The 9,901-nt window shown below is 40.2% G+C and overlaps 1 pseudogene; it reads right to left on the bottom strand.

The window, feature by feature from the left end:
* Positions 1–6,948: 6,948 nt before the first annotated feature.
* Positions 6,949–7,531, bottom strand: LOC100767257 (annotated as a pseudogene).
* Between the last annotated feature and the right edge of the window lie 2,370 nt (positions 7,532–9,901).

Genomic DNA, 9,901 nt, shown 5'->3' with positions numbered 1-9,901 from the left:
ATTATGTATATATACAATAATATAATCTACATATTAAACTAGTTACTATTTTACCAATAATCAAATAAACTAACCATATACCTTTCACTGAGTAAAAAAAAAAAAAATGGATACACACCTATCAGTGGCAAACAAATTTCTGAGAGGCTGGGCATTTTCCTCCAATTGAACAGGGACTATCCAATGGCACTATAAAATAGTTGGGCAAACTTGAGATATCAATGAGAACAGACTTTATATAAGGGTGAAGAGTAGAAATAAAATTATTTTCTCTAACAATGTCAACTTTATTCTGTCATACTCTTAGAATAAATATAAAACTGATTATTTGAAAAGACTAGACAAAACAAATTTACAAGATTATTTGGTTTTGATAGTTGAACAAGAGCATTCTTGTTGAAATTGCAATTCCAGAATTAGAGTGTGCAAATGCTTAGTTTTTCACTTCAGGATAAGGAAAGAGAACTAGTAATTTTATGAGTCATTAGCCCAAGTTACAGTGAAGACTGAGAATGTAAAAATAGAAAGAGAAATTAGATAAGTTAGCTGAAGGTATCCATGCTATTAACCAACAACAATAACAGCAAAACAAGGAACTTGGAGAAATAAGTTCTTCAAACAAGAACAGTCTGTTCTGTCTCAGATCAACACAGGGATGGCTTGACCATTTGAATGATCTGAAGTAGACACCAAACTACTTATCAGAGTAATGGTTGACATGCTTTATATATCAATATATCATAGTATAATATAGTAAGTATCCCAACAAATACATCCGAAGACATTATGACAAACACACTGTTGTTATATCATGATAAGTTGGACTGGTTTGAAGGGGTTGCTTGGAAGAAGTATAACTTTGAAACAACCTTGAAGGAAGTAAAATAAATAGACACACAGAGACATGAAGTCCAAATAGTAGATTTTTATAGGCTATGCATGAGTAGTATGTAGAAAGCAAAGAAGATGGGGCAATGAGAATGACATTGATGGCAAAATAATAAGAGCAACACCTGTACAGATGGGTAGGTGCTGGCCTGAGCATTCTACAGAGGTCTGTTCCTGTAAACCTCCCAAAGCCATGAAGTGGCTTCTGGTTTTCTTTACAGTTAAGAAAAAAGAAGCACAGAGAGATTATAAACCTCAGCTCCAGTCATAAGATACCAGCACCAGCTTATGAGAGCTTCCCTGCATGCTCCTTTCTTAACCTGTAACTGTCCTAAAAATTAAAAAGAATTGAAATAATTAGGGCAAAAACAATTTGGATCTGGGGGCATAAGGACTTAACAAAAAAAATCAGCAACATTGTACTCAAATGTAGGATCAATTCTATTATTTTCTTTGGGGACAGGGAAGCACTGAAAATCCACTTTGACCTCCTAAGTTAATGAAGAAGCGACGTCACTTTAGGAGTCTTTACAGCAGATAGAGAACGCATATGCATGAAGACATATGTACAAGCATATTTCTTGCAGTGTTTGTGTTCATAAAAGACAGGAGATCACTTGAAATGTTTAGCGATAGAAACCCAATTAAATAAATTACACTTCAGCCTCGCAGTCGATCACCTCCTTCCACAAAATGGAGAAAGATTGTATGTCCTGATATACTGAACAATTTCCTACATACGTCATCTTTTAAACCTTCTGCTTTCTGCTTGCATATGTTTCTGTGCTCCCCATATGTGTGGTAGTGTTAGATGTGCAGAAAGTGTTAGATGCCCTGGAAATGGAGCTGCAGGTAGTTGGGAGCCATCTCAAAAACTCTGGTAATCAAACCCCAGTCCTCTAGAAGAACAGCAAGTGCTCTTAACCATTCAACCTTCTCTTCAGCCCTATACATTGTTAATGGTAAAAAGCAATGAACAGAGGGCCGGTGAAATGGCTCAGCAGGTAAAGGAGATTGCTGCCAAGACTAATGGCCTGAGTTCAGTCTTCTGTACACGCATGGTGGAAGGAAAGAACTGGCTCTCAGAAGATGTTCTCTGACCTCCACACGTATGCCATGGCATGAAAGTGTGTGAGCGTTCGTGCATGCATGCACCCACATATACACCATAAAATAATGAATGCAATTTTTATAAAATGTTCTCCAATGCTTCAAATTTCAGTGTGCTTCCTGTTTTCTCTGATCAAATACTTCTATTTTAGTGTGAAAGCAAATGCCGGTGACACATGCTTAAATATGTACATTAAGAAGAGAGATAGGGAGTATATTGAAATAGTCCATTAAAGATGCCAACAAGGACTGTCAAGGAGGAGCGATGTCCCTGGGGCTAGGTTTGGAAGGAAGTCATCAATTATGGTATATTCTTGATTATTTGGGTGCCTTACCATGCCAGGGCATTACCCACTAAAAGTCAATAAAAGAAAATAACTCAAAGATGGGCATGGTGGTGTACACCTTTAATCCCAGCACTTGGAAGGTAGAGGCAGGTGGATCTTGTAAGTTCAAGACCAGCCTAATATACAGGACAAGTTCCAAAACAGCCAGGGCAATACAGAGAAACCCTGTCTCAAAAAACAAAGGAAGGAAGAAAATAACTCAAACTTCACCTCCATGATAGAACAGTGAGGAAATTGCTCCATAGAGTCTGGCCTAAATTAGAGAATATGAAGGTTTTTATTATTGTTTTGTTTTTATTAGAGACTTGGTCTCATTATGTTAATCAGATTGGCCTCAACATAATGGGATCAGCAGGGATTCAATCGGTGCACTACCACAACTGGCATAGATTACCATCTACTGAGCATAAAGACCCTGTGTGAGCCACATCTACATGATCTCTTCAAACGCTGGTTGGCAGGATCGAACAGTTACCCTTGGGCATATCTTCTATACTTACAAATTACTGTCTATTGAGTCATTAAAGTTTTAGGTTTAAATTACAGATACATCTCACAGCTCAGTCAGCTTTTCTTCAGACTAAGTAGCCATCATTTGGGTGGACACAAATGGGTCACACCAGGTCACAGTAAAAGGAGTTGTGCTGTACAGACTTAAACTTCACTGTCACATCTTGAAGCAACAATTTTGCAAACTAATATGAAAATTAACTTGTCTTCCTTTTTTTGTGGGGTGGGGAACAACAACTTTGCAAAGACATGTGCTTCAAACTCAAATGACCACTTCAAATTGAAATTTAAAAACTTTTTGAAACATAGTCCTTTGATAGTAAGTAACTTGCTTCAAAATAAACAGAATGCTTATTTTTAATGTGACCCTCCACCCTTACCATGACTCAACAATGTGGTAGCTGAAAAACTAAAGTGCTCACAGAAATCATCCCCAAATACCTTCCAGTCTATGACTCCACCAAATGGCTGTTTCTTTGTTGTTTCAGTGGATGCTTGAGGACTGTCAGTGCAAACACCGCCATGTTCATTGGTAGCAAGACAAAGCTCCATGCTAGAGGAGCTGAGGTTCAGCAAATAAGATACTCTACCCTTCAGGATGCTTTGCTCCTGCAGCCTCCCTGTTTTTCTCTTCTCCCAGGGACCATTAGATACCCTACTACTAGGAAGAATGACCCTGTGACAGCACACTCATGGCTGGGTCTCTAACAAACTGTAGCCACAGACAAGCTCATGACATCAAAAACCTAATTAAAACCAGGTGGTCAAAAAGGCAAATACATTAGTTCATGGACAGCCTCCAAGTTACCTGTGACTTTTCTTGGCTTATAAAATTTGGTTTTTTATTTCTTGTGAAGTACTGTTCCTGCATTTTTTTCTTACACAGTAATGGAATTCTTAATATATAGATTAGTCCCCCTATGAGGACACTGCCTTGATTTCACTTGTAATCTACGTCACAGAATGTTGAACAGGGCAGCTGAGGAGATGGCTCAGTGGTTAAGAGCACTGGCTGCTCTTCCAGAGGACCTAGGTTCAATTCCCAGCACCCACATGGCAGCTCACACCTGTCTGTAACTCCAGTTCCAGAGGATCCAACACCCTCATACAGACATACATGCAAGCAAAAACATGGATTCACATTAAATAAAAATAAATAATTTTAAAAAAGAATGTTGAATTGGAAACCACAGCTCCCCACACATGCCACAAACAATCCAGATTTTACTGCTAGTAGACTGCCAGTTAGATCCTGTTCACTAAAATATATTTTACAAAACATTCCAAACTAAAAGCCCTGAATATTAAATAGGAAGACAGATTGAAACAACAAACTAAAATAAATGGTCAATTTCATAATTAAGCTGCTTGAAATCTTGAATTCAAGATGAATTCACCTAGCAATTATACTTAGGACAAACTAACAGAGAGGGCTTTGCTGGGCATGGTGGTTCACACCTTTAATCAAAGCACTTGAGAAGTAGAGGCAAGATCTCTGTGGGTTGAAGGCCAGTCTTGTCTCCATAGAGGATCTCTGAGCTAGAGGCTAGTTCCAAACTCAAAGGGTTACATGGCGAGAACCTTTGTCAAAAATATGTAATAAGTCATATGCTTTTTAAAATACGTATGAACAGTAACTTTAATTTCTTTAAAGTAACTTGAATTTTTAACCAATTATAGTAATAATAAATTACAGCAGCCATTTGTTGTTTGGTATATGATAGGGGTGTGTGTGTGTCTGTCTCTGTGTGTGTGTGTGTGTGTGTGTGTGTGTGTGCTTGCAGTAGGTAGACATTGATATTCTCTTCTATTGTTCCTCACCTTGGTTTTTGAGACAGGGTCTCTCTCACTGAACCTGATTTTAGCTGTACTGGCTGACCAAAGAGCCTCTGGGATTTGCCTGACTCTGCATCCCTCCCTACCCCACTGAGGAACTGACTTACACCTTCACAGCCTGTTTTTAACTTGGTTGGTAAAAACCCTTACATGTGTGCAAGGAGAGCTTTGCCCACTCAGTTATCTCCCTGGCCCCCATATTAGTTATTTTCTGAGTTATTTCTAATCTTTACTGCATAGTTCTGGTATAGTGTTTTTTAATCAGCCAAGCCACAGGGTTATATACTTTGTTAAAGATGGCATTCTTGGGACTGGAGAGATGGATCAGCTGTTAACACCTGCTGCTCTTGAAGAGAACCCAAGTCCTACTTCCTGCACCCACATTAGGTTGCTCACAGTCTTTGACTCCAGTTCCAGGAGACTGACATACTATTCTGGCTTCTAGTGTCACTGTGCATGGCACACATGCTCATATGTACACACACACACACACACACACACACACACACACACACACACTTGCACAAATTAAGGGGAAAGAACATTCTTTGTCCCCCACTTCTCTAATGGCAAAGGTTTTCACCAAGGTAATATATCACAAGTCAGAAGTTACCACTTTGGGGATCATACATCTCTCTAAACCCTTCTCAATAGCTTTTATGGCAAGGAAGAAGCCAGAAGGCATTTTTCTTGCCAGCGTAGGTGCTGTTTTGCGTCTTCATCTGGCAGCTTGCCTGCAGTGTGAGGGTTGGGCTCTGGATACATCTTTTAGGCTTTCTCCTTGCCAATTACCACCATTCAAACACCCTTATTATCAGTAGTATCTTCAACTCTGGGCTCCACCTCCTCCTTATTCCACTTCCAGAAGCACGACTCCTAAAATTGATGCCTCTATTAATGGTGACACTCAGCCAGCCATTTGTCACACTGAAGATAGTTAGAAACATAATGATTTCTTAAAGAAAAAAAATAACACCAAAAAATAAAGGTTTCATATACAAAACATATCATCTTTTCTTATGTCTTTTCAATCAATTGGGATCTACAGAAGAGCCCAATTTTCTCAAAGGAAAATGGTTTGTTATTGGCATTAGATTCCCCATTTTACTTCCACTGTGCTCCAGGGTTCTCATTTTGCTGCACAGCCTTGAAGCTCATGTTTTCACCCAAGCCACTCTTAGAAATGTCCAATGACTTCCTCACTCAACGAAAGTTTCTTTTTTACTTTTTCACATCTTTTAAAATAAAATAACACAAGATGGCTTATAGCTAGATACTATGTTACTGTAGCATTGCAAGGCCTGAGTAAATTAGTAAAGGCCTTCTGATTTCAACAGGGTCCAGGAGAGTCAGGAAGTAGATGACAGGTCATGGCAGGGAATGATGAACAGGATGTTAAAAGTGTTTTTCCAAGATCAGAAATTTGTGGGAGGCCCAGAGAAGAATGGATGCATTTTGGATGCAGGGAGGAAAAGATATGTAAATGGTGAAAACATTGTCCCAGGAAGAAATGAGACACTATGGACTGGTGAGATGGCTCAGTGGTTAAGAGCACTTGCTGCTTTTGTAGAGGACCCAGGTTCAACTCCTATTATTCAAATCATGGCTCCAATTCCAGGAGATCCAACATCCTCTTCTAAACTCTAGGGGCACCAGATATACACATGGTACACGTACACACATGGGAGTACACAGAGAAAACATTCATATAATAAGTAAATGTAAAAACAATTAATTGAAAAAGAGGCATTGTGTTCTATATGTCTGGTTTTCTTTTAATATTTGTATTATAAAATCTGATTTAATGTGAACATTGTAGTTGGAAATAATTTAACACTAAATAGGAGGAAAAGGGTGACATTTAGGTCTTTGTGGGCTGGATATGTAGCTCAGAGTTAGAATCCTTGCTTAGCATACACAAGTCCACAGGTCTAATAGTGAATACTAGGAAAGGGGAACATAAATATGCAGATAAAATAACGATATTCTTGGTTTCATAATTTGGGAAGTTAGTAATATTTTATGGCACTTCTTTAAATCATTTGTTAGTATTTATTGTACATATCAACAGATTTATTGTGGTTTTATAACACACACACACACACACATCTGTGTCCATCAAACTCAGTCTCCCTTATTCATCCTGCTGTAGTCACTACTCTACTTTCAAACCATCATCTTTCAGCTTTCACACATGAGAGAGAACATGTGACACTTGTTTTCCTGTTTCTGGCTTGCTTAACTAGTACCATCCCTCTTACTGCCAATGGATCTCAGCCTCCCATTTGTCCCCATTGTTGAGCAGCTTCTCCTTGTAGTACAGCAACTCCTCATGTGTCTCCGTGGAGAACTCAAAGTTGGGGCTCTCCACGATGGTGTCAACAGGGCAGGCCTCCTGCCAGAAACCGCAGTAGATACACTTGGTCATGTCAATGTCATAGCGTGTAGTCCGGCGGCTGCCATCAGCTCTTGGCTCAGCCTCAAAGGTGATGGCCTGTGCAGGACAGACAGCCTCACAGAGTTTGCAGGAGATGCAGCGTTCTTCCCCAGATGGGTAGCGGCGCAACTCGTGTTCCCCATGAAAGCGTGGACTCAGTGGTCCCTTCTCAAATGGCGGCAGGCTCCCGAAAGAGGTAGCTCAGGGTCATACCCCGTCCTCGGATAAGTCCTGTCCACAACAGAGTCAGAGCTGCGTGGTCAGTCACGGACTTCATGTCCATCTCAAGCTCCTGTACATTCACATACTTGTACGTGCTATGGAGACTTCGGCCACTGAGATGTCCTGTGTGCATGGCCTGGACCAATGCCGGTGGCAGCATGAATGAAGTCAGACGATACATCTTGAAGTGCGCCGGCTCCTTTCCTGGCGCAGGTGCGGTTCGTGATTCCATATCTTAACTATTGTCAGCAATGCTGTAATAAACTCGAGTGTGGAGGAGTCTTGGGAATCCTCATCTCTCCTCTCTTCTGAATACCCGAGAGTGGAACCCATGGGTCAAATGGCACATCATGCTTTTAACATGCAATTCTGCTCACTAGTATTCCCCACAATGGTAAGAGCTTCTTTTTTCTTCCCTTCCTTGCCAGTGTTTACTGTATTTCGATTTTTCCTTTATTTTGTTATGTTTTTACAATCTATGTATTGAAGTGAGATGAAAGATTAGTGCAGCATTGGTTTGCATTTCCCTGTCAGGTAATTAATGGTCACAAGAATCTTTCACCTACTCATTAGCCATTTGCATTTCCTCTTTTGACTTGTTTGCTCAGACCCTTGGATTCCTTTTTTCCCCCTTTTTTGTTACTTTTTTTTTTTTTTAGTTCCTTCTGTCACCTTTTCATTGTTGTAACAAAAATGCTTGCCATGACTGCTTAAGGGAGAGCTAGTTTTGGTTCGTGGTTTTGGAAGTTTGAGTCCATGGTGAGCAGTGCATTGATTAGCAGGTCAAGGCAAAGCAGAGTGAATCATCCCATGGGTGGGGGGACAGGAAGTAGAGAAAGAGAGGACCTGGACAAGTTACCTTGCAAAGGCTTTTTCCTCAGTGACCCACCCAAACCCTACCTCCTAAAGTTTCCACTGCCAACTGAGTATTAAGACCTGAACCCAGGCACCTGTGTGAGATTCTTTTTCAAACCATAGGAAGATATGTTCTGGGGCTGGACAGATAGCTTTGTTATAAAGTGCTTGCTGCAAAAGCTCAAGGACCTGAGTTTGATCCCAAAAGCTTACACAAAAAGCCAAGTGTGGTGGTATACAATTGGAAACCCACAGTTAGAGAAAGGAAGATCTCTGGGCTCAGTGACTGACAGTCTAACCTTCTTAGTGAGCTCCAGGCCAAAAAAAAAGGGGGGGGGGGAAGAGAGAAGAGGAAAGGAGAAGAGAGAGAAGAGAAGAGAGGAAAACAAGGTAACACTTGCTGAAGAACAGCACCCAAGATGGTGCTCTCCACTCTACACACATATGTGCACACCTGCACACATGGACAAACATACTATATATACACTTAAACACATAGACATGCACAAACCTTCTACATATTTCCCCCAGTCTGCAAGTTCTATTTTATTTTGCTGATCATTTCCTTTGCTGCATATAAACTTTGTAGTTTGATGTGATCCCATTTGTCTATCCTTGTTTTGTTTTCCTGATTGCTTCTATGTCTTAAAAATATTATTGGGCTTGCCAATGCTTTGCAATATATCCCCTGTGTTTTCTTCTAGGAATTTTATCACTTTAGATCTTCCAATTAGGTCTTTTATCCACTTTGAGCTGATTTTCACACACAATCAGAGGCAGAGGTCATTTTCTCATGTCTTTTAAAGATATAATCATAGGGAAGAATACTGAAGAAAAAGTGCATGATTTATTAAATGTGCAAACAATATGTTCATGTGGATTTAAGGAAGCAAGTCTCATGAGCCAAAAGCAGAGATAGTATGTTTTCATTGTACTTGGCATGATCAGAAAAGGCTTCCAGAAATAGGGTCAGTTAAACTGACTCCTAAGTTTGAGCCAACATTACAGCAGGTCATTCTTGATTTAGATAACAGGATGAAAAAGGCACTGGTGAAGGAAATTTCTGTGTGTCACAGACCTGTGCTGTTGTCCAGGGGTGTGATGGATGACACTGAATATCTTAAGACATCCTAGACTTTACCTTGTCAACACAAAGTTCTAGAAGGTTTAAATAGCACACCTGACAAAACTCATTTATTTATGCAAGTATATCTTGCATAATGGAATAACCATCCATTTGCAGAACTGGAGAAACCCATTGCCAAATCTCTTTCCAGTCTTCCATGTTACACTCAAACTGGCTGCATCTCTGCAGCCAATTAGTGTGTCACAATCTTAAGCCAGAAGACTTAGTAAACCTCAAAGAGGAAGAGAGCAGATAACTCACCAGCCTTTGATCTGCAAAGAAAGTTGGACCAGGGGCTGCATAGCAGCTAGCTAACACAAAGATTTCAAGAGTGGAGAAAAGAGGTGCCTTCCAGAAGGCCCATTCTGGGTGGTTCTCGTAGGAGTTATGAACCCTCCTCCCTATTTTCTTCCCAAGAAAGATAAAAAGATGGAGTGATCAGCATCCCCCCACCAGCCCCTGTCTATTCCCTCAACAGCGATCTTAAGTGTTACTTGTATGGTTGACCTATCTCTCTCTGCTTTCTAGTTCAGGGATTACGCATGTGTGCCACTTTACCCATTAAGCTCT

Source organism: Cricetulus griseus, chromosome 6 (assembly GCF_003668045.3).
Source record: "Cricetulus griseus strain 17A/GY chromosome 6, alternate assembly CriGri-PICRH-1.0, whole genome shotgun sequence".
Lineage (NCBI taxonomy): Eukaryota > Metazoa > Chordata > Mammalia > Rodentia > Cricetidae > Cricetulus > Cricetulus griseus.
Note: the sequence above shows the minus strand (reverse complement) of the source record. Positions and strands in the feature narration are given on the sequence as shown.